Here is a 26,229-nt window from a genome sequence, read left to right as displayed (position 1 = left end):
CTCACCTCTTCTCCCTTTCTATATATACAGTTTCTCATCTCTTCTTTGACATGATTTCAGCGTGAGAAGGCACCTTTTGGTTCTTCTTGAGCCACCTCAGATTCGACTTAAGGATTTTTTACACAACCTGTCACAAAGAAAAGAATGAGATTTTTTCTTTTAACAGTTTAGAAAACAGGCCAAAAAAAATATAACGTCAATTATTAAAAAGTGTTTTGATTCTTTTTCTCACCGACAGTTACACTGAGCAATCCACCTCCGGCCTGACCCTTTAGTACAGCCAACCCATACGGACCTACTGCCAGGCCATGAAGATAAGCAGCAACCAGCTCCCAGTGTTTGAGGCCATTTCTCTGGAAGCCCCATCTGCTCTCCCACATTCCCACCTAACTGAAATAGCGACTCTGCATCTAGTACTTATTCTGTGCCAGGCACCATGCTAAGCACTTTACATCTATCATAATAACCCATCATCCAGCAATCTCTTTAAGATAAGAATTATTATTATATATCCCTATTTTATAGCTGAAGAAACTGAAGCATGGAGATATTCAGTAACAAATCTAAGGTCAATCAGATGGCAGTGGTGTCATCAATGTTTCCACTCTAAATCTATCTGCCTTTGTGCTAAACTTTTAGGTTTTAGACCTTCACCTTGACTCCCTCTACACCCCCACCCCCTGGCCACCAGATGGGATGTCTGCCTATGTCCTCTCTAGCCCATGGGCCTTGTCTGTCTGCCTCAAGCACTAGCTTGACCCTTTGCCTCATGACCCACCATTATCTCCCATGGGAGATCTCAGGCCTGGCTCAGGCCCTAAATGACCACTGTTTCCAAGTAGGAGTTAATGGGATCAAAACAGACAGCAATGTGCTTATAATAGTTTATGGGAACAGGTTGTGTGCAGTACCTCTCTATTATGCATTTAATGACATCACGTTGCTAGTTTGAAATAGCCACAATGGGAGTATTTACACCACAGAAATTGGCAAACACCACAAATCAGGGCTTTGCTGAAGGGAAAGCCACATTTACCAGTACACCACTTGGGACAGACAATAGGGATAATAACAAAACCATCTCTTAGTCTTTTTTTCGTAGCTCTTGATATACAAATCATTCTTAATTCTGGGACCTCATCAAAAGAAGTTCAGCTGAAATTATACATGTAGGAGCCAGTTCTCCTTGCCCAGAATGCAAATATCCTTCCTCAACCTGTGCTGATTTCCTTGCTACATTAAGAGAAACAGGCTAGGAAACCTTTTCATGCTTTTCTACATTCTGTTGAGCTTGCAGTCTTGCTTAAAAGAGGGAGCCAATCTCAGGTGCCGAACCTCAAATTGCTTATTGGAACAGCTGCTGCTTTCAGCTGAGTAAGCAGGACATTCAAGGGTGGTGTTTTCTGGCTATGATGCTTCAGCCAGTTAAAAATTAGTGTTAGAGATAGAAAATAAGAAACAAAAGAACCATCCAGTGGTTTGATAGGACTTAAAGCCAGAAGCCTCGTTTATACTTTTAAACACAGTGTAGGGTGAAGGAAAGGATGTGAACACTAACGTAAGAAACACCTGCATCTGTGCCTTGGCTCCTCCACCTACTACATGTCCCGATGAGACAAATCAGTAGAAGAGAAAGAAAAGGTGTAATAACTATAAGGGAGCAATCTCAGGTCTGAAGAAGAAAAGACTCCACTAAGACAAGAAACTAAATGATGATTTTAGTACAACACTCACTCACTTGTATATTCAATATTCACTGGGCACCTACTATGTGCCCTGAGATATACTAGATATAGTTGTGACCAACAGAGACACAGCTCCTGCCCTCATGGAGCTTACAATCAAGTGGTGAATAGAAACACTGAACGTGTAGAACAAAATGGGGTGATGTGTCTTTGTTATGATAAAGAAAGTAAATGAGCCATGGGGACATAACAGGGAGGAATTGTGACTGACCTTGGCCAGGCACCAGAATATAAAGTCCTGCTTATAGGGTGAAAAAGCAAACTAGAGGGAACTCAGAACAGAGAGGTTGACAGCATGCCTGGAACTCATCACTCTTGCAAGGGTCTTGTGAGTGCATTGGAATGAGCTAGGTACTATAGGTTTGGAAGTCAGAGACCCAGGTTCAAATTTGATTCAATTACTGACAAGCAAGTTACTTAATGTCTGTGAGCTCAGTACCTTCATCATGTATAGGGACAGTAATGCTTACCTTCTAGGCTTACTATTTGAATTAAATTAGCGTGGGGAATAGAACTCAGCATGGTGCATGGCCTATGGCAGGTGCTCAAGAAATGATAGCTATATATAAAGATTAATCAATGAGAATTGTATTTTAAAAAATAAGGATCTCTTAAACTGCACACACAGGCCACTTGGTGAGTAAGTGCCAAAATATCTATCAGCAAAAGGATTTAATGAGGCTTAGCAGTCCTGTCCTGTGCAGTAACTTGAGAGTTTGCACAGCAAGAGGCTTCAAAAGTGCTTGCATTAAACACACCCAGAGTAGTCAGCATCTGTTTTCAGTAGCAGCAGGAACATGTACTATCCTTTGCAACCTACCTTGTCTTGTTTTACCCAAAATGTAGTTTCTACCTGCAGTGACTCTATTCCCAGATTTTCCCAGGTGAGTTTCCATTTCACTTTTTCCAATAAATAGCAATCAGACAAATGGGATTTCATTTGTGTACCTTTGCAAATCTTTCTCTTAAGCAAATTCATGAATCGGAAAAAAAATTCTGTGTCTAATAATATGTGCCAACTTGATATTAGGGGAAAATATGGTCATTATAGAGACTTTTATAAATCTGAAAGTTTGAGTTGCAACAGATCAAATTGATTGCTACCAATTGCTTCCTTGACATACATTACCTTGTTTTTCATTTCTCTTGTGATGTATGTACATTTTTAAAGTCTGCAATGCTTTTATTTGCTGTATATGTGGTGGGGATGACAGGCTGCAATGTGTTGTCTCCTTTGAACCTTTGCTCACCTTTAACATAAATTATCAAAGAAGGCAACAAAATGCAAGTTGACTGGTCTCCCCATTTTAATTTAGTAAGACAGGTCATAATGGCTTTGTTCTTTGGCCAGACATGCCAGGAGGCTGTTTTCACATATTAATGTGACATAACTTGGAGGGTCATAATAACTATGACAAGATAAAGGGAATTGGTTAAAACTTAATTAAAACCACATGGATAACAAGTAGAACACTGTATGTTTAGTGACATGAATTCTTTGTTCCTTGATTGGCAAAAAAAAAAAAGAAGATGCTTTGCAGCAAGCACAAGGGCTCCCAGTCAATAAAGAGCATTTCACTCTGGTCTGAAATGATCAGATCAAAATCAGAATCAAGAGGAAATGAAATTGGTGATTCTGATACCTGTCATCACCCTTCCAGCCACCCAGGACAGAGTAAGAGGACAGGAGTTGAGTTCCTATCAATTCGGAGATTGGAAGCACTAAGTCAGTGGTTACGACATTCAATCGTGCTTATTAAAAAGCTGATTCTTGGGATCTAATCCCAGGCATTCTGATTTGATGAGTGTGGCGTGGCAAGCCTGAAATGTTCATTTTTAGCTAGCACATTTTAATGTGCTAATAAAAACATATTTGGTTACAAAAGACAACGTGGGGAGATACTTGGAGAGTGTGCAAGTACATGACCTTCATTAAACTTTGACCCGGTGGTTTACCTCCATGTGGATGAGCCTTGCCTGAAATAGTGATCACTATCATGGTTGCAAAATGATGATTTTCTATTTTTTTATCGGTTGGCATATATTGCTTCTTTCTTCTATATCTATGAGTTGGGATAGATTATTTCTTCCTTGTCCTTTCTACATTTATTTATTGGGATTTTACTGTAAGGAAGAATTTTCCCATTGATTATTGATACTGACTTTATTCAATAGGTAACCAATTCATTACAATCATTGGCTTTTAATATTTCATCCCATATTTGACTGGAGGTAGCCCTCCAAGCTGGCTCCTGAAACCTTTTAAGCATGTCCTTACTTTCTAGGCAACAACGTGTTTCAGGCTTGTCGGGATCTTCCCAGTCCAGCCCTAGAATCAGACACTTCTCTAAGGAGCCTTCATTCTTCCAGGTGAGGGACGGTAGCTGAAAATAAACTGCTGCATTAAGAGGGACACAGCATCATTGCTGTGGCACTCCTGCCAAAAATGCGTATCCTAAATCAAATCACAAGGAAACATCAGACAAACTAAAATTGGTGTGAATTCCACCAAACAAGGCCACATGAAGAATTTTCAGTAGAACAGGTAAAATTAGAATTAAGACCTTAGATTTAATAACAAATAATATTGTACTAAGTTTCCTGATTTTGAGAGAGACAGAATGATAAAATAAATGTTGTAATGCTGCATGTGGTGAAGGATATATAGAAATTTCTGTACTATTCTGGCAACTTTTCTGTTTAATTTATTTCCAAATATAAGGTCTAAAAAAAGTCCATGTGGCATTAGGACAAGTTTCCTAAGGTGTGCTACTGTCCAGGTATATGAATGATGATTTACTCATGCAAACTAAGTCAACTATATACTTTTTTAAATATGTTTTTAAAATATATGTAATAAGCATATCTAACTTATGAATCCACAGATATTAGTACTTAGTTGAGGCTAAGCTTAAAGGAGTTGATTTAAAGAAAAATATTCAGTAAGTAATACACTGTGCAGCTATGGCAAAAATTGTGAATATTGAATACAAATGTTTGAAGTTAGTGAAACATGAGTCTATTGAAACAAGTACCTAAATCAGGATCCCAATGTTCATCTAGACATAGCTTCATATGTCTCAAGCAAATCTTGTCTTTGTCTACAAAATGGGGATAAGTGGACAGTATTTGTCCACACTGTTGTCTGTGATGATTACAAAAGAACTAGCTAGCACGGGGGATTTACTCAAGGAAAATCACTGAATGCCCACAGAGCTAACCTGAGAATGCCCTTCCCTCCTCTATTATAACACTCCCTGTACACTCACCAGCCAGCCAGCCAACAGGGAATGTCCCTCTTCCTGGCCTCCTCCTTCTTCCCATATGGGCCTTTCCATCCTCCGTATCACTTCCCACAATTGCAGGGGCAGAACATAAATTCAAACCTCTAAGCATAGCTGTTTTGACAGTCACGGTCATAACTAGGTCTTGTCCACTTGACTGACATTCTTCATCTCCATTACTGGAATAATGGAAATCTCCGTTTCTGGAATAATCCTGAGCCCTCTGGACCCTTCAGCACATGAGGTATGGTGTTTTGAGGCAATAATCATGATACAAATGCTTACCTTTACTATTTGATTTTTTAATTTTTATAAGCTCTCTGTCATGTTTAGGTGTGTACAAAACATATAAAAAGGTAAAAATGGTATTTCATTTGCTGTTTATCGACATTTGAGAACACAGAAAAATCAGTGTAGAAAGGTATAACGTAGGTCAGAAAAACCTAGAATATGAATCCTGCCTCCTCTACTTTTCCTTGTATGTTAAACAAGTTGCTTAAGCTTTCCAAGCATCTGTTTCTTCACAGTCCAAAACTGGAGTAGCAAAACCTTCTTCATCAATTAGCTGTTTAAATTAAACATGATATTGATGTAGGGTTGCGATTTTCAAACTTAAATGTGTATGCATATTACTTTGAGATTCTTGTTAAAATGCAGCTTCTGATTCTGTAGGTCCTGAGATGCAGCATTTCTAAAAAGCTCCCCAGTGATGGTGCTGCTGCTGGTCCATGGACCACACTCAAGAGTAACAAGGACTTAGGACACTGAAGAGAATGGCTAACTCAAAGCACATTCCATGCAAGTTTCTCTTTCTTATACCTTACCACTTACTCATTTTTTAAAGAAGTTGTTAAGAAAAGCCAATCAAAAGAGGGCCAAAAAAATAGTCTAAGAAATTCACAGCTCTCCACTAGAGGTTGATTAGGGTCACAAGAAGATATATTTAAACCTAATTAAGATAAAGGATTCCTCATTAGGCTGAGAGAAACTCTAAGAGTAAAAGCTCTGAGGACATATTGACTTCTGTCAGATTCCTGTCAGAAAATATTCCTTCAAGGAAGCACACTGACAGCCTTCAAGATTGATAGTCCTGACTATAAGTCTGAAGGCATTTTTTTAATATGATAAAACTCAGGAAATCATAATAATGCCTTTATACTGATCAATTGTTTTAAACTTCACAAACCCCTTGGATGTATTAATGCATCCCAGTCATCACTTCTTAAAACTTTTACCAAATTTGAAGTTGTGCAGTTCTTCAGCATAGGAGCCATGCCTTCTTCATGTTTATATCCCCAATAATTGGCAAAGGTTTGGCATCTAGCAGGCATTTGACAAATATTTATTAGAAAAGAGCTTAAAAAAAAAAAAAAAGAAAAGAGATTTTTCCTTGGTCCTCAAATACATAATATTGTGTTTCATAATATTGTGAATCTAAATGTCCATCAATTATGATAGACTACTATTTTATGTATCTCTAAGAAAAAAAATGCCACTGTTTAAAGCTTATGTGCTTTTAATTGGAAGATTCCTCACAATTTCAGAGATGTTAAAATATGGGGGGAACAGCCACCTCAGAATCAAGAAACTGAAGTAGCTTTGCACTCCTATGGAGCCGCCCATACAGTGCAGACAGAAAATGGTTAATAGCAAAACATTAGGGCTGCTGAAGATAACCTGAGGGAAGAGGGGAGACAAATAGGGACAGGGAGATGTTTCTCTATAACAGAGAATGTATCACAGATTCTGTAACTTGGGGGCAGGCAGGAATCTTTTCAGATAGTAATCAAGTTGGCACCATCCTTCCTCAAGAAAAGTGTTGGTGGACTTCTGGATTTACCAGAAAAAGCATGGACCAAGTGAATGGTAGAACCCACAAGACAATGCTCAAAGGCTGCCGTGTTGTGGTTTATAAGAAAAATATACATTGTCATTCAGATGGCCAAAATATATTTCTCATATATATATTTAGCCTTTGTCCACAGTTCCACAGCTTCACAGCTCCCAAAGCCCTAGGAATTTCCTAAGGCTTCCTAAAAATGTCTCTTGTTGTATTAATAAGGTGACTTTTGGACCTCACCATGGTTTCCAGGGGAGCCAACCCTGTGATTAGAGGGTTGGAACTTCAGTGTTGCCCCCCACCACTCACCCCTGACCTCTACTGGAGATGGCCCAGAGGTCGAATCAATTGCCAATGGCCACTGATTTAATCATTGGTGAGTATGTAACAAAGCCTCCAATAAAACCCCAAGAGGACAGGTCCATAGAGCTTCCATGTTGGGAAGACATGGAGATGTGAGGAGAGTAGTATATTCAGAGAAGACATAGAAGCTTCACAGCCTTTCCCCATACCCTGCCTTATGCATCCCTTTCATCTATTACTGCATTATATCCTTCTATAATAAACCAGTGATTTATTTATTTTTAATATTTTACTTTATTCACGAGAGACACACAGAGAGAGGCAGAGACACAGGCAGAGGAAGAAGAAAGCTCCATGCAGGGAGCCCGATACGGGACTTGATCTCAGGACTCCAGGATCACACCTTGGGCTGAAGGCAGGCGTTAAACTGCTGAGCCACACAGGAATCCCCTAAACCAGTGATTTAGTAAGTAAAATGTTTCAGTGAGTCCTGTGAGCTTCTCTAGCAAATTAATTGAACCTGAGTAATGGGTCATAGGAACTTCTGATTTATAGACAGTCAACAGAAGGAGAGTTAACAACCTGGGCTTGCAACAAGTGTTTGAATCCAAAAAGGAAGTCACGGGAAGCTCTAATCTGTAGCAAGTTGGTCAGAAGCACAGGTAAGAACTTGGACTTACAATTGGCATCTGAAATTGGTAAAGGGCTGGAGGCAGTCTTATAGGACTGAACCCTTAACATGTGGAATCTGATGCTATCTCTGGGTGGATAGTATCAGAATTGAGTTGAGTTGTAGGACACTCTGCCAGTGTTGAAGAAGTGCTTGATATTGTGTGGGAAGGCCCCCTATGCACATTCACACGTGGAAATTGGGTCCAGGAACCTAATTCAGAGGTGATTGGCCCTTTAACAGAAAGTATCCTGAAAAACAAGAAGAAAGAAGAGGAGGAGGCCAAGGAGGAGAAGGAGAGGGGGAAAGGGGAAGGGAAGGGATGTCATTATTGTCTCATCACACAAATCTGTAGAGTAACTATCAGAGGAACCCAGAACTATAGAATTCCAGTGAGTGAGGATGTTTGGAGCCACTGCAGAGAAAGAGATGAAGACTTCTCAACCACTGGTATAAAAACTGATTCAGAGTAGACTCCTTTCTGCTATTGATCAAAGGAACCATTTCTTGTGTGGTCAAAAGAGACTCTCTCAACAGGTGAACATGTTGAATGCCAGGCTCTAGGGTCCAGGAGAACAAGTGAAGCAATCCAAATGACCCCTGAATGAGGTTATCCCTTACCTGGGTGAGTGCCATGTTGCCATAACACGGAGTAATGGCAACACCCTGTGCCAGTCTGCAGATATGTTTATTGAAGTTGAAAGGACATTTGTTGAGGTTCCCTCTCAAGTAATGACCTTGGGCAAGTTATTCTGTACTTCAGTTTCCTCATCTATACTTTGACATGAGGATGAAATAAGTTAATTCATGAGAAGCTTTGGAACAGTGTCTGGCATAAGACAATCACTCAATGAATGTCAGTTATTTTTACTATTATTATCTGACATATAATTGCTCATAGACTGACACATGACATGACTTAATGTTGGATTAGTGACCATGCAACAGGTTTCACGGGCCTCCAGGGTTCCCAAAAACAACAAAAATGTTAGACTTGCCCAAGTGACAGAGGAATGAAAAAAGCCATAACTGTTAGAAAGAGTCCAACTGCAGAAAATGAGGAGCATGGCCTTCCAAGAATCATGACCATGCCACTTCTCATGAAGGAATCTTGCAGCTACAATAGCTCAGAGACCAAGCTGATGGTGGCCCAACCTACCCCTCCGCAGCTCCGTGTCTCCTTTTGGGATGCAGATCATGTGCTGTGTAATCTGTCTTGTGCACAAAAACATTAACCTCTGGAATCAAATGTGTCTGTTAATAAACCAACATGCCGCTCACACCCATCAGCCCCCTTACAGCGTGCCCCCTCTGGAGCCACACTGTAGGCACATCTCATTTGTCAGCTGGTTCAACTGCTTAGGCATGACATAATTTGGAAATGTGAAAGATCCCAAATTATCTTATCCTGAGGTGACAAATCAAGTACAGTGCCCACAAGCCCAGACAGTTTACATGCCAAATAAACAAAACACCACAGAAGTGAGAGTATCAATCTCCTAACAGTTTAGGAAAAACAAGTTTATTTCTTATCTGAAAGATTAATGAACCAGACTGGAACCTCACCTCTAATTGTGGCTGAACAGAAATTAGGTGCTGTTTTTAATCTATTTTGCAATAATATAACAATGTCATGTCACAAAAGTTCATAAAGAAAGGGTCTACACTTATCTTTGGAATTAAAGTATCCAGTGACTAGCCATTAATGTAAAATTTTTACATTTCATCAGATACACTGCTGGTTTTTTTTTTTTAATTCAGTGTAGACAAACTAATAAAATATCTTCTTACTAAATAAGACTTTGTTTTTCTGCTACAGACACAACTGTAAAGAATATATATTTATATAGCATATTACCGGTATATTTTAAAAAGCTATTGATACTGTATTTCTTTCTGACACTTTGCTGAACATATTTGTCTCTACGTTTATTTCTTCTACTTGATCCAACCCTGCTTCTGGGTCTGAGCTGGGACACAAATGCTTGAAAAGCTGGACAAGGGAGAGCAGGCGATGGCAGAAGGGGAAAGAGGACAGAGGACTGGCTACCTTTAGGACAGATAACTACCAGAGCAGACAGTGTGCTTTTGGAGACTCAATCACAAAGTGCAGCACCTTTTCTATCTTAAAATTTGATTTAAAAAAATAGTTGTATACTTAATGAAACTCCACATGGTTAAAAATAATCATACTCAGTGCACTTTTTTCCACATGGAATGTATAGTGTTTTTCCTTATAACTCCATGTTTCATCAACAAGATTCTGCGTAACTACAAGGAAGAGATTCATCCTGAGGAAAAATCAATTTTATTAGAGAAGCAAGGGACTGTAATGTATACAGGAGAGGCAAAGGCAACATTTCCCACTAAATCTCCAACTGGGGAGTTCGGCTAGAACCTTGGGCCACAACTACACTACAGATTTGGGCAATGGAATTTGGATAAAAGTTCAAATTGGATTGTTCATATTATATTCATGTGTAAACTGATTTGAAAGGAAAATTATAATGAACCAATGCTGAAGTTCAGCCAACAGTTCTAGGTGATGAATTGTTCTCACTTAACAGCCCAAGAAATTCTAAACTAGGCACATCCAGATGAAATAACCTTTTAGCCTGTGTGTGTTTGCGTGTGTGTGTGTGTGTGTGTGTGTGTGTGTGTGTGTGTGTGTTTCAACTGAGATACTGTCTAATGTCTAAATTATCCAAGCCATGCATAGTCAATGCTCGGCAAATACTGAGATACGTTAGATGTAAAATGGGCTTTTTACTAAGAATTATATGATCAAATAACTATAGGAAATCCTCATTTAAGAAAGAAGTAAAAAACTAGGGAGGCAGGAAGAGCCCAAACACATTATTTCCTCTTTGTGACCATCTTACTTCTTATACCAAAGAAAGTTACAAGTGCCTGGAAACTGCACACAAAGATTTCTGATTGCTGCCTGAAACCCCTGTCATGTTGGGGGGTGTAGCTAGCTGGACCACTCCAGTCAAGCCTTTCTTAAGTCTTCCGCTTGTTGAGGGGGGACACAAGTCTGATTCTGCTTCTGAGAGCAGAGAAGAGACCTGAAATATGGCCAGTGACTAAAAAGACCTAGAGAAATCCACAGAGTGAGCATCTTTCTTTCTTCTCACCAATAAGATCAAACCAAGAGTGTCTTAATCCCTCACCAATAAGGAATTGTATTTAAGATCTACATAAAGGCACTGGGATAAGTGCTTTCCTAAAAGAATAAGAAGACATCATGCAGCTTAATGGGGAAGGAAGATCTGGAAACAAGTAATTAAGTATACTGAGTGCTATAATCAGATAAATGGAAAGTGCTATGTGACATGAAAAAGAGATCCAAACCCCGATACAGAAGTCATGGAAGGCTCCATGAAAAGGTATCATTAGACTTGGGTTATGAATGACTAGAAGGAAGTGGAGAGGCAGGGAAAGGGCTTTCTGGCATAAAGAAACAACATCATGAAGGCACTGAGACATTGCAGTGCAGAATGGGCATTCCATGTCTCTGAACAGCAAGCTGTATGTGAGTGCAAATAAAAGATGAAACCAGAAAAGTAGAAGAGGACAGGCTCCTGAGGTCTTATTTACCATGCTAAGAAGTATAGAGTTATTGTGGGATGAAGTGGAAAGCCAATGGAAATTTTACATAAGGGGAACAATAAAATGAGACTGGATTGCTGAGGGCCTAGGCAGAGGATGAGAGAAAGGGAAAAACATTTATTGAAACTTTTGTAATTTTCCAAGTAGGGGATGATGCTGGCCTGATTTTAAATATTAACAGCATGAAGAAACAGGAATAAATCAGAAGTGTCTTTCTGATTTTGTGGGACATATTGCCCAATTAAATAGGAAAAATAAAGGAGAAGAGAAGAAAGGGATGATGTCAAGATTTTGATCTTGAAAAGTTAGGTGGAAATTGACATCATTAATCAAGAAGAATCAGATTTGGACAGATTGAGTTTGAGATGCCAAAGAGAAGTCAAATACTGACACCCAGTAGAGAGTGGGAAATATCAATCTATTAGAAAATTTTATTTGCAGTCTTTATAACTTAATTCCTGAAATGTTTAGAAAGCTTGACAAGTATTCAGAGAGTGAAAAACATAATCTATGTCCTCTTGGAGCTTCTAGTTCTAGAACAAGTGCAGCAAAAAGAAAATAGTGTCAAACATGGTAGATATCAATCCATCTATATCAATATTCACTTTAAACATGAATGGCCTAAATATATCAATTAAAAGGCAGGGATTATAAGATTGGTTTAAAAAACCCAACTTTATGTTGTCTACAAGAAATCCATTTTAAATATAAAGACACAGGTTAAACGTAAAAGGGTGCAGAAAGACATACCATGCTAACATTAATTAAAAGAAAATTATCACAGTTAATTTCACACAAAAATGTCCCCATACACTGCAAAATGTATCCTAAGGGGTAAAATCACCTTTGGCCTAAACTACCATCATCTCCTGCCAGACCAACTTCAATAACTCTTTAATGGGTTCCATTATATTTACTCTTGGCCTCTAAGAGTCCATTCTACACTGCAACCAGAATGATCTTTTCAGATCCAAGTCTCATGTCACCCTGCTGCTTAAAATGTTCAAGGACTTCTCCTTATTTTTAGGGCAAAATTCCAAAGTCCAAATTTGCCTTATACTACAAATATCAAATCATTATGTTGCATGCCTAAAACGAATATAATGTTGAATGGCAATTATACTTCAATAAAAATAAATACATTTTTTAAATTTTGGGGTACACTGAAATTCTAGGAAGTATATATGGCAACTAGTCCCCAAAACTTCAAAGAAAGGAAATTAACTGCTCTTATGAAATAGGGAAATGAATTTTGTCATTGCTCTAGAGAGAACAATGTGAGTGAATGGAGGAGCAATGATTTAATGGTAAGCACTGACCAGGGACAGACCATGAGAGAGACCCTGATCACAGGTGTCCAAACAAACCCTAGAGAACAGAACATAGTTTGCAGTCTACCTGTCCCCAGGAATCTTGGCTTTTAGATAATGTTTTTTTGAGAACTTTCCCCCAGAACTAACAAAAGACTTGGATTTCATGTCTGGATTGACATGTAATAAAAGAAGTTATGTGAAAAGAAGCAGGAAGGAGGCGGCAGACAGTCAGAATATCTCCCATTTTAACCCTGGTTTCCAAGGGACAAGGTCAAAGAAAAGCCTATTCACATCTGGGTTGAAAAACAAAACAAAACAAAACAAAAATGCCTGAAAACAAACCTTTAGCTTTCTCTCTCTGTCTCTCTCTCTCTACACACACACACACACACACACACACACACACACACACACACACGATTTTCTCTTTTAGAATAAATTTCCAAAACTGAAATTACTGGATAAAAGGTTAAACACATATTTAAGGTGAAATTATTTCTAGCAATCTATACTCCCACTTTTTCAATAGAAAATTCTAAAGAATAAAGCAGCAACATCCTTAGAAATGACTGTCTTGAATTACAGATTCCAGTTCCTTCCAATTAAAAATCATCTCTCTTAAAAAAAAAATTATCTCTCTTATATTCTTTGAAACTACATACACCATGGGTCCTTAATAAATGACTGTGGAATTAAATTCCTAGCACTCTGGTGCTTAAAACTAGCTATTTTTATATGGACTTCCCCCTCTGTATTTCTAAGAAGGCTGCAATATGTCTTGATTTTTTAGATCATAAGTCCCCATCCCCTGACTTATAAATATCTCAAGCCTTCAAAATCATGTTGTGTATTTTACAAGAATCTTGATTGTGTGAAATTTCCAATTCTGTTATAATCTTGTTTTTTAAAGGATCTTAACATACCTACTCCTAACTAGCATAATAAATTCACTAATGATTAACTAAATTCTTTCAAAACTAACTTTCTAAAATTCAAGTAATATTTTGCTTATGTTTAGTTTTTTTAAATGCATAATTGTTTTAAGCCTATATTTATTTCTTTTTTTAACCTACTTTGATCATCCTTTTTACTATATGTTATTAAAAATCTAGCCAATATCAAAATTAACCATATGGTTAACAAAAGCAAAAAAAAAAAAAGAAAAAAAGATTAGAACAATAATTTCAGAATTTGTCAAGGACCCATTTTTTTTTTTTTTTTACTCTGTTGACCCAAGTTAGAGTTAGTTAGTTAGAGTCGGCAACTCTAAAAGAAACAAACAAAAAAGTAACCTGAAATAACTCACTAAATAGCCTTCTAGTTATACTTTATTAATACTAGAATGGTTTTTTTTAAATCAAAATTATTCTTTTATTGCAATTGATCACTTGGCCTAATACATTTGTGGTTGGGTTAGAGTCTGACCATATAATATTTTCAAGGGCATAACAATGCCATCTTTATAATATCCTACAGTTATGTCCTCACAAAGATTTTGTGTATAAGAAGGTTTATTGTGTTATTGTTTATAATACCAAAAGACAGGAAGCCACATAAATCTTCAGTGTTAGGGGGATAGTTAAATAAATTGCAGCCAATAAAAAAAGAATGAGATATAACTATATGTGCCAATACACAATTAATTCTAAGATATATTTTAAGTGAATAAGGCAAACTGCAGAACATTATATATACTGTGTGTTTTGTATGTTTAGAATATTTCTATTGGACTATTCATAATAATAAGGAACTCATAATAATTGCTGCTTCTGGGGAAGGCAGGTGGGATGTGGTTTTGAGATGGAAAAAACTTTTTCACTGAAATGTTTCATTTTTTTACCATGAACATATATTAGTTTTTAGTGAAATGTAGACAATAAAATGGAGGGGAGGAGGAACTTCCGGGGCTATATTTCATGAAAACAATCAAAATCCTATGAATTTTGACTAATGGTAATCAATTCAAATTGCCAATTAGCTGCCAATTTATCTCTAACTCTCTCAGCAGGATTTCGACCTCACACCAGAGATTACTAAGAGTTTCAATCACATGCCAAACAATCATTTACTCAGTCATTCACTCACTGAATCATTCCATCCTTCTAACTAAACCTGTGCCCTGCCAGGCCATCCCAGGGTATTGGTAGGAAACCAGCAGTAAGCAAGGGCAAAGACAGATCCTGACCTCGCTGAATTCATGGTCTAGCAGAAAAGACCAATGTTTAATCAAAATAACTGGAGAAATGTGGATGAGCTCTGGGGGAACACTTAGAGGGGCTTATACCAATCTAGGGATCAGGGAAGACCCCTAAGGAAGGCACATTTAAGCTGATACCTTTAAAATATGCAGAAGTTAAACAGGTGACCAGGGAGAGAAAGGCTGTTCTAAGAAGAGATAGGCAGATGGTCGTTAGGAAGACACAGCTTGGGGATGAGCAAAAGCTCTGCTTGGAGAGATTGAAAGACGTCTAGAGCAGATGAAATGTCAAAGGAAAGGGCCAGGAGGGGTGCAGCTGCAGAGACCATCAGGGAGCAGGTCTTGGGGACTTGAGCCTTACTCTGATGACAAGGAAAAGCACAGCAAGATTTTAAATGACTGCATTAGTTTCCCAGGACCGCCCTAACCAATTACCACAAATTGAGTGGCTTAAGAAAACAGAAATGTATTCTCTCGTAGTTCTGGAGACCAGAAGTCTGAAATCCAGGCGTCTGCAGGGCCATGCTCCCTCTGAATGCTCCAAGGGAGGTTCCATCTGGGCCTCTTCCTAACGTCCAGTGGTTGCGAGCATCCTTGGTGTTTCTTGGCTGGTAGACAGGTCACTCCAATCTCTGCTTCTGTTATCACATGGCATTCTCCTCTTTGTGTCTCTTTGTGTCTGCATCCCTGTGTTCAAATGCCCATGTCCCTCTTCTTATAAGGACATTGGTCATGGTGGATTTAGAGTCCATCCTGATTCAGAATGACTTTATCTTAACTTGATCACATCTGCAAAGACTCTATTTCCAAATAAGGTCACATTCACAGATTCCATGTGGACATGAATTTGGGGAGGATCCTATTCAACCCAGAGCAGCAAGAAAATGATAAAAATCTGATTTACATTTTAGAACTATCCTGAAGGTGTTTGGGGAAAGAATAGGGAGTGAGCAAGACTGGGAAGACAGAGATTAATGTCATATACATCTTTATTATTTTTGAAACATGAGGTTTATTTGGGGGTCCTACTGCATGTCAGACATTGAGCTAAGAGCTGTTTCCAAATCTCATTCAGTCTTCACAGAGCCCTGTGAAGGAAGTCAGAGAGGGGACTTTACCTGTCCATGGTCACACAGCAGAGCTTCAGATCCAGATTCTGCAGACTCTGGAGCCCAAAAGCTTTTCATCACCCCAGGCTCAAACCTGAAGACAAAATGAAGGCAATGAGAATCCTTTGACAATGATTTCTAGGAGGAAGAAACTGTTGGCCCACCAACACGGTTCTGTTTGCAAGCACACTTCATATTCCTTATGCAAAGCCAGGGCAAAAGGTGAACAGCTAACATGTCCTGAAGAGCACTCATGTTGTAACGCAAAGGAATCTGACGGTTCCAATCACGCAGCGCCGTGTCCAGTGATTCAGCACTAGGTCAGAAATGTTCTTTTAGGAAAAGACCTAAGTAAAATTCGTGCTTCACAAACACGAGACCATATTAAAATAAGCCTGCTTTTTATAAGATGAAGAAACTTGAAGCCATTATCTGAAAACTCAGAGGACAGAAATGAATTCAGAGGAAAAAGAGGTTAATTGGTGGGAATTGTTCAGACTGATAGCTGATATTGATCAGAAATACTGACGGCTGGATCTTCTCCCTCTTCCTGGCTTTGCCGCCATAGCCCACAATTTTAAAGGTGGATTGAAATTTTAAGAGACAATGAAGACCAAGGTTATTCTGGCTTGAGCTCAGTATTCTTCCGATGGGCAGGCGGGCATTGGGGGCGGAGGGGGGAGCGGTGATGAGTATTCTGGGTGTAGGTTACAGCTTTCATCACCTATCACAATTTTGTAATCTCAAAATCTGACCAGAGCACCTAACTTTCAATTTTCTCATTTTGTTCCATGTCTTTTCCCTGCAATATTAAAAGGGAAAAGGAGGGAGGGCCGTGGGGAGGGGGGAAAGGAAGGAAAAAAACAGAAAGAAGAAAGTAAATACGGATTCCAAAAAGGAGAGGAAAACAATGGTCCAATGGACTATTCTGAGATTTATTATTGGTTAAAAAAATAATAAAAACAAAAACTTTAAATCAAGCTTATTTTTTAAAAATTGGTTCCTAAAAATAAAGAATAAATGTGTTCAAAAGCAATTAATAAGCAATTTTTATCTAGGAAGTGAGCGATTTCTGTGCAGAGGGGGAAAAAAGGCTCCAGGCTTTGCCTCATCTCCTAGAAGCATCCCATATTCTTAGATGTGACGTTGCCTTGGTAACCACAACTTGGTGACCTCGTTATTTCAACCTAATCCTGCTTTGAAATTATAGTTGCTCCACCCTTTTGCCTGGCTAGCCTGATAACATAATCATTGTAAATGAGGATGGGAAAAAAACAGCAGGATACAGTCCCTCCGGTGACACAGGACCAGTCTCACCTTATCATGGAAATAGACGAACAATTAAACGGCATGAATCTAAAACCCTAAAAGTGGATTTTCTTATTTTTTATATGGTCTGTTATGCTTATTTTCAAAACCTACTGGTTGATTCAATGGAGCAGGGTATCTTGATATTACTATATGAAAATGGAAATTTCCTACTTGTGTTAAAAGAAAAAAATTAAGGACAGCTAAACTGTCAAAGGTGAAGTTCTTAATTATGCATTTGTTTTGCCCAACAGCCAAGTAGAAACAGGAATCAGAATGTAATTCTGTAACAAATAGAATGGCAGCACCCAGGTTTGTTCACCCAGCCTAACTTCCAATGGTTAAAGCCCCATAATCAGTTGTCCTCTTGAATTCAGATTCCCTCTAAAAAAAGGGGTCTTAGGAGGCTACATTGCTTAAATTCTGCATGCAGCAAGTGTAAATATAGTTTAAAGGAAATGTAATTAACTCATTTATTTCAGTTTGGCGCTTTGAGATCTCTGTTCTTCTGGAAAGGAGCTGCAAATTCCATTCTCTTTCTCATTCATTAACTCCCTGTTTTATTCTTTGCAGTCCAAAATGGCTAGAGTACAGAAGCACTGGGTTCAGATCTCAATAAAAGATTCATGCTGCGTGCAGTTCATATATTGAGGGGAGCTGTGTGACCTTATGTCTTAGGCTCCTAAGTCTCCCTAAACTTCCCTCCAGGAGAATCTCCCTGAGTGCCCCCAGCTTGACTGCTGTCTTTCCAAAGAGATCCTCATTATGGTACTTGGGGGAGTGAGGAGAGTTGTGTGACTTGGATATTGCATTCCCCCACAATTCTCTTGGTGGCAATGATCCCACTTTCTCTGTCTCTCCACTTTGTGTTTCCCAAAGAAGAACACTTTAATACCAGTGGATGTGCTGTCGGTCTCACTGTTGGGTGTCAGTGATGGCTCACAGGTGAGGGGCACATTGCCGGTCAGGGCCATTATCCAGAAGCCTGGGCTACATCTGGGTATGCCCAGGGCATAACGCTTTCCACGTTGGTATCCCTCCTTTCTGCAAAAAGATAGCCACTACCACCACTTATTTCTTACAACTATCACCATTATTGTGATATTTTAACAGCATAAGGAAAGTTGTAGTTTCTTAAAGAAACTATGCCATATAAATTAAAGTTTTACTGTCAGAATGCTTTTATCAAATCTCTTTAGAGAAGTAAGTTGGAAGAGTCTGCATATGACTTAAAACTATCTTTTCTTTTTCTGAGACATGAATCGGAAGTGGCATTTTTATAAAGTGTGAGTTCAAACTATACTTTGTTGGGGCCACTGGACGCCCACTCTCCTTTTGCTAACTCTAGCCACAAGGATTAAAAATAATAACAATTAATATTTAGGAAGTTCTCACACTATCAGCCCCGTTTTACAGAGAAGAAACAGAGACACCGACAGCTAGGGGACTTGCACAGTATCCCAGAGCCAGCAGTGTAAGTGGCAGAGCCAAGTTCAGGTGTTCTCAGCTACTCTGCTATTCTGCCTCAATGGAACCTAACCATAGAACCAGAACCAAGGAATGCACTCCATGGGTAGACACATCAAAACTCCCTAAGAAGAAATTTCTAAATAGTTCAAGCTGTCCAAAAACAAAATAGGCAGTCTCAACAACAAAGGAAACACAAAATTTAAAATCTACAACCAAATATCCTTGCCCTCTCAGAACAGATCCAAGTGTAAATATTACATCCTTCTGCTCTCTAAGTATTCATCATATGGGGTACTTTTGGCCAGCTTGGATGGTGGGAAATTCTTAAATGATAGAGAGAGAAAAAGAAAAATTCATTGGCAGATCAAGCATCTGTGCACGAATAAGCAAAGAAGAGGACTAAAATTATTAAAATCAAGGTAAAATGGGGGTAAGGGACTGATAATAGACAAGTTTTAGATCTAGACTGAGAATTGAGAGAAATTAGCCAGTTACCATGATGCTTAAAGATGATAGGTCCTGAAAAAGTAGAAAGATAGGAAGGAGGTGCCTAATGGCTCAGTCAGTTAAGCGTCCAACTCTTGATCTCAGCTCAGGTCTTGTGAGTTCCAGCCCCACATTGGGCTCCATGCTGGGCATGCTGGGTAGCTCAGCAGTTGAGAGTCTGCCTTTGGCTCAGGGAGCAATCCTGGGCCCAGGGATCGAGTCCCATATCAGGCTCCCTGTAGGATCCTGCTTCTCCCTCTATCTATGTTGCTGCCTCTCTCTGTGTGTCTCTCATGAATAAATAAATAAAATCTTAAAAAAAAAAAAAGAAAGAAAAGGATGACAGCAATGGCTAGGGCAGAGAAGGCAATCTGTGAAGAGAAGATACAGCGTTGGCAGGGCCTGGAAAATGAGGATCCTGGTTCATTTCTCACAGTTCTTCCTTCCACTCTGTACCCAGTGGACTTGTGAATAACCAAATCATCACACCTGTCCCACATCTCCTTCCCTCTACCTGGAAAACCCTTCATCTCCTCCATCTCTCATCTCTTCCTTCCTCCTTCAGCTTAGCTATCTCTTATTTGTGCTTTGGGTCTCTTCTCAATTGTTACTTCCTGTAGAAACCCTTTTTGGACTCCCCCCATTCCACACACACTAAGTCTTTATTTTCCTTTTCTTCTCCAAATATCCTGTCCTTTCTCTACCCCTATATTGTCATTGTCCTTGCCCTGTCTTCCCTACCACCACCATCACACCATAAACCTGTAAACCCTGTGAAAGTAAGAACCACGATGTTTATACAGAGCCTGACACACTTAGTAGACACTCCAAAAATTCATTCATTCATTTATTTACCCAACAAGTATTTAGTAAATATACATTCAATGGCAGACCATGGGGGTAGAACAGTCAACAAAACAGATAAGTTCCTCACCTTCATTCTTGGAGGAGGAAAGCTTTTTTTTCATCAAGTAAATAAAAACAAACAAGATGGTAATAGATAATTATAAACAGTATGAAAAATTAACAGAATGATGACATAAAAGAGGAAAATCTTCTGTTAGACCTACTTCGTTGGATCCTTGGAGAATCTATCACCTGCAACCTGAAGCCATGTTCCTTTTTCCATGGGGCATCCACTGAGGGCTCACTAAGGCATCAGACAGAGGGGCCCTCAGGGAGATTTCAGGTCAATGAAGGGAGCTAACAAGTAAACCAGGATCCAGTCACGGTTACTAGGGCAGTGACAAAAATATTTACATGGGGCCATGATATAATGGAGATTAAGTACATTGAAGATTGGGGGAAAGTACTCTGGATCTGTAAGGGCTTCTGGTGAAGATGGCATTGAGCCTGGTGATTCGGAGCACTGAGATTCCTGAGACCAAACTGCCTATTATTTAATCCACCCATACCACACATCCAAGCTGTGTGACTTGGATGAGTCACTTAATCTCTCTGTGCCTCAGTTTCCTCATCTGTAAAATGAGGGTGATGGCAATACCTTACAGTATCATTATGAGAATGAAATCAGTTAGTATATGTAAACTATTTAGAACAGGATAAGCACATGTGTTGACCACTATTAACATTTTCCAGGATGTAAGAGTTAGCTCAATGAAGAAGAAGATGTCAAGAAAGCATTCCAGGAAGAATGAAAGAATGACTCTAGGATGCCAAGTCAGTGATCAACAGGCTCTGCCTCTGTCCCTGAGTGATCATGAGGGAGAATTCACTGGGCCTAGAATATGGGTTAAGGACAGACCCAGGAGAAACAGAGGAAGTGGTTTCTGTCCTTTAAGACATTATATTCAACAAGACTAAACACAAAAGCAAAAAATTAAGAAGGAGCCAAGATAACATATAACCAGTGATAACAAGAAAAAAATGTCAATCATATATCTATGTGTTTATAATATTCCAGGCACTGGGCTAAGGAAACACTTCACATGCTATTCTTGCTCAAATTCAGCTTACAAACATAGGTCACATGACAAAAGCTCTAGGAGATTTAAAGAAGGAAGAGATGTACCAAAAGGCCTCGTGAGGACAATAAAGCTTGAGTCAGGCATTGAACAAAGGAAAGAGTATGAATAGAGAGATGGAGGAATTAGAAACTAGGTCAGGCAGTCTGATGGAAATAAAGCAGGTGCCACAAATACAAGCCACATGTATAATTTTTAATTTTCTAACAGCCACATCTTTTTAAAAATTTTTATTTATTTATTTATTTATTTATTTATTTATTTATTTATTTGAGAGAGAGTGAGGTGGCAGCAGAGGGAAAGAACTTCAGGCAGACTCCCCACTGAGTGCAGAGCCCAGCGTGGGACTTGATCTCAGCACCCAGAGATCATGACGGGAGCTGAAACCTAGAGTCTTACACTTATTGGACTGAGCCACCCAGGTGCCCCCAACCACATCTTTTAAAAGTAAGAAGAAACAGGTGAAATTAACTTTAAAGAGTATTTATTTAACATTTATTAAATTATTATTTCAACATGTAATCAGTATAAGGAATTACTCACAAACTATTTTAAATTCTCTTTTCTTAGAAGTATTTTAGGGCAGCCCTGGTGGCACAGCGGTTTGGCACTGCCTGCAGCCTGGGGTGTGATCCTGGAGACCTGGGATCGAGTCCCACGTCGGGCCTGCTTCTCCCTCTGCCTGTGTCTCTGCCTCCCTCTCTCTGTGTCTATGAATAAATAAATAAAAGCTTTAAAAAAAAGGTCTTTTAAATCTGATGTGTATTTTACACTTACAGTACTTACCATCTGTAAGTAATCATATTTCACATGCTCAGGAGCCACATGTGGCCGATGGCTACCATCTTGGATAGCCCAGTCAGGAGGGAAAAAAGAGCTGCCCTTGACTGAAGTCTCATCAGGCTTCAATCACTTTTTATACATTATTTAACTTTCCCTGCCACCTTCTTGGGAAATGCTATCATTCTCCCCATTTTACAGATGAGGACACTGAGACTCCAAAGAGATTAAGTCAACAGCTCAATAAATGGGATGACCTAGGATTTAAACCCAGCCCCGACCAATTTCAAGCTTGGGCATATTCCTCACCCTGGAACTGGCTTCAGCAAATGCCACTGGGGGCTTAGTGCTAGGAAACAAGATGATGCTGGAGCAAGGAGAAACCACCAAGTCCGGGGGGGGGGGGGGGGGGGTGGCAGAGAAGTGGACAGACTGGGGGGGGGGGTCTAATTCTGAGCAGCTTCCTCTCCAACCCCCAAAGCCCACGCAGCCCTTCTGCGTGCTCCCGGATTTGGAGGAGGGGAGGCAAGCAAGCAAGCAAGCAAACAAACAAACCTTTCCCTTTCCTGTTAAGTAGCACTTGAAGCTCTAGCCCAGCTCCAGAGCAGCGAAGCCACAAGACTTGTATGCAGGAGGCAAGGAAGGGCACCTGTGGTACATAAATATTTAACTTTTGTTGCAGGGAAGTGCAGGATGAGGAAACACTTGGCTGCTTCTCAGCCAGGGGAGCCGGGCTCCCTTACACCCTTTGCGGGCTCCACTTTGTCGTCAATTACTTTTCTAAAACTATTAAGAGAGGAAAGGGGGAAAGTATAAACAGAATTAACAGTAATTTATGATCTGAAAAAAAGACAGCAGGAGTTCGAAATCTGTCTCCATTAGGATACTTTCCCGGCGCTCCCCTGGACCCCCAAGCCACGGGATCCTGTAGGAAAAGGATGTTTATACAGCATTCCTGGCAGGAGAGACGCTTTTCCTTGCGCCCAGAGGGCAAGGTTCAGCCAACTTTCCACGGAGGGGTCTGGCTTGTGCTGAGCCTGCTGCCAGGACCCAATCCCGGGTGTGGGCAGACACTGAGCTTTTTAGATTTTTGTTTTATTATATTTGTTTCTTTTTCAGTGGTCCCCTCTGGATTTCTACAGGGACCTCCAAGCCTGCTCCTCCTCCACCTCAAACATCAGCAAAGCCCACCAGGAGAATTGCCAAAAGAGACAATCGTCCGTTCCTCAGTGAGAATGTTTCCCTGCTTCTGCCTCGGATAACTCCAGAATTTTCGAGACAAAGGTTTATTCCATCATCTAAGACATATTTTATGCCACGCAGTTTCACTTTGTAGGACTAACTTTTCAAGTCAAGGAATTGCAAAGCCTCAATATGTAGCAGCTTGGATTATCGTCCAAAAAGGGAGCCAGTAGAGCTCCAAAATTACTATTTCTTCCTTTTCTTTGTCTTTTCTTTTGGGGTGGGCATCGGGATGCTGTGACCCAACTGGGGAATAATGTCTCTGGCACATGCCTGTGGTCCACTCAATATTAATGATGCAATCAAGTCTTCAGGTGAATTTTGGAGCTAAAGCAAAAGACAAAAAGAAAATTTCGTAAACCACCCTCAGAATCTGTTAGCTGAAGCTCCACACACTTTAGGCCTTAACCAGCCAGTCCCTTAGATCGCTGGCGACCCCAAGTGGCCAATTTATAATAACAGTTTTTTGGATTTTGTTGGGTTTTGGTATTTTTCCCCCTGTGGAAAAGAAACATACTCCAAGGTTTTTTATTCCCAAATCCTTGTAGAATTTAAAAACTGCAGAGCCGGAAGGACCATTAGTGTTACCTGGCCTAACCATCTCATTTTACAGAAAGCACAGATCCAGAGAGGTAAAGAGAGATTCCAAAAGTCACACAGCATGTTAGGGTCAAGGGAGGAAGCAGTTAAAAGTGATGGCTTTAAGAGAGTCTATGCAACCAGATTTTAGCTCCTTAATGGAAAAAGAGAATTTTTCCCCAAGCCATAAAAGAAACATTGTTATTACAGAAGAATCACCGTAATGAGGCTGCATTGTTAACAGATCTGAAGTTTCCTCAGGCACACACTTCTTTTTTCTTCTTCTATTCCTAGACTGACCAGGGTGTATTAAATTGAATCACACAGCAAGTGTGAGGCCAGCATGGGGGAGAGGGGAGATGTCAGCGTTTGGCAGATGTGGGTTAGATGCTTATTCCCAAAGCCTGGGCCGTGAGTTTGGTTCCCACCTACATGAGCACTGTAGAGGGGGCATTATCATTCTCATTTCAGAAATGAGAAAACCAAAGCTCAGGGAAATTAATTAACTCGCCCAAGATGCTTCAGCTACGAAATTGCAAAAGCAACTTTCTCCATCACTTTAATCTATGTGTGCCTCCGTCCACCAAATGGGATGATAAAATCTGCCTATAGAATCAGAAAATGCTGATATTAGAGAGTCCATAGAAGAGCCTGCTTTTAAACAAAATGAACCCTCTCTAGAGAAAACTAACAAAAATATCTATGAGAAAGTCAATCAAAGAGAACATGGGTGCTGTTGTAAGGAACACCAGGAAATCCCATTCTCCTTAAAACAAAAAAACTAGGATCTCCAAGGTTTTGCTTCAGGTCAAATTTCTGTTCTTCCCCACCACGTGACGCCTTTCCCTTGAGGTGCCTCACTTAGTCTCCTCCTGTCATCAGGCAGCTGAACCCCTGGCAGGACACTGCCCTCCTCTTGGCAGCTCTGTCCCAGCCATGGACAGAATTCCCTTTGCTATCAGCTCTGAGCACCATGGAGATGATCTGGAATTTCCCCAGTGCTGTTCCTAAAATTACTGCGAAGGAATAGAAGGTAAAGTAACACAGAGAGTGGGAGAAGCCTGAAATCAGTATGATTTACAGAACATGAAATTCGGACCCAAATCTTACAGACGGGGGGTTCTCTCTAGAGTTAGCAAATCCTGCTCTGTTCCAGTCAGGATCTCAGTTTTAAAACACTCAGTGTAAATTATTCCAGCCCTCCACAAAAGCAATGTAGCAACATGCTGCAAGGCCTGGGAAAGATTCCTACTCTTTGGCCCAGGAATTCCTCTAGCAATCCACCTGAATGAAATAATGAAACTGTGCAGGAAGGAATATATACACAAAGATGATCATCACTAACTTATGTTCAATTACCAAAAAAAAAAAAAAGGAAGCAAATTATACAATAGGATTTATGATGTAGCCAGAAGATGGAAAATTATGTAACCATTAAAAAATGATGTTTTCAAAGCATTTTTAATGACACTAAATGTAAAAAGCATTTGAAATAGCATTAAGTGAAAAAAAGCAGAGTGCAAAAGAAGTGCACGTTGTATGATCAAATACTTAAAACCAAAAAAAGAGAAATGTGAGTGTATAAGGACAAAAAAAGAAATCTTCACCCATCAGGATGTTATGACTAAGTGGTGAGATTAATGTTGATTTCTTTACTACTTACATTTTGCTTTAGTTTTACAGTGAGGCCATATTAATGTATAATCTGAAAATTATATATATATACATATATATATATTTAAGATATTGACTCTGTAGCCCAAAAAAGCTGATGGATTTTCTCAGGTCACACCCTCCTGACTTCCACTCTGTCCCCACCGTGTTCCTCCATCTTGGTGCCTTCTCTTCCACCTGCCTCACTTCTGCCTTCCTTTTATTTTTAATTCTTTATTGAAATTCAATTTAGTTAACATATTTTTTTTATTAGTTACAGGAGTAGAATTTAGTGATTCATCAGTTGCATATAACACCCAGTGCTCACTACATCAAGTGACAACATGCTTCAAGGTCTGGGAAAGATTCCTACTCTTTGGCCCAAGAATTCCTTTTGCTATCAGCTCTGAGCACCATGGAGACAGTAGTCTCCTTAATCCTTAATGCCCATCACTCAATTACCCCATCCCCCACTGACCTCACTTCCAGCAATGTTCAATTTGTTTCCTAGAGTTGAGTGTTTCTTATGGTTTGTCTTCCTCTCTATTTTCATCTTATTTCATTTTTCCATTTCTTCCCCTGTATTCATGTTTTGTTTCTTAAGTTCCACATATGCATGAAATCATATTGTATTTGTCTTTCTCTAACTTATT

The 26,229-nt window shown here is 39.5% G+C and overlaps 1 long non-coding RNA gene across 2 annotated transcripts; it reads right to left on the bottom strand.

The window, feature by feature from the left end:
• LOC140595312 (uncharacterized) lies at positions 1 to 22,742 on the bottom strand. Of its 2 annotated transcripts, XR_011996806.1 has the most exons (4): positions 22,658 to 22,742; positions 21,866 to 22,032; positions 16,083 to 16,167; positions 1 to 127 (listed from the first exon to the last, which is right to left on the bottom strand). It is a non-coding gene; the product is annotated as an uncharacterized lncRNA (long non-coding RNA). The 2 variants fall into 2 exon arrangements; XR_011996805.1 differs by lacking the exon at positions 1 to 127 and having other exon boundaries at positions 12,113 to 16,167.
• Positions 22,743 to 26,229: the final 3,487 nt, after the last annotated feature.

The sequence above is a fragment of the Vulpes vulpes genome, chromosome 14 (assembly GCF_048418805.1).
Source record: "Vulpes vulpes isolate BD-2025 chromosome 14, VulVul3, whole genome shotgun sequence".
In the NCBI taxonomy this organism is placed as follows: domain Eukaryota; kingdom Metazoa; phylum Chordata; class Mammalia; order Carnivora; family Canidae; genus Vulpes; species Vulpes vulpes.
The sequence above is the reverse complement of the archived record's forward strand: the minus strand, read 5'-3'. Positions and strand labels throughout refer to the sequence as shown.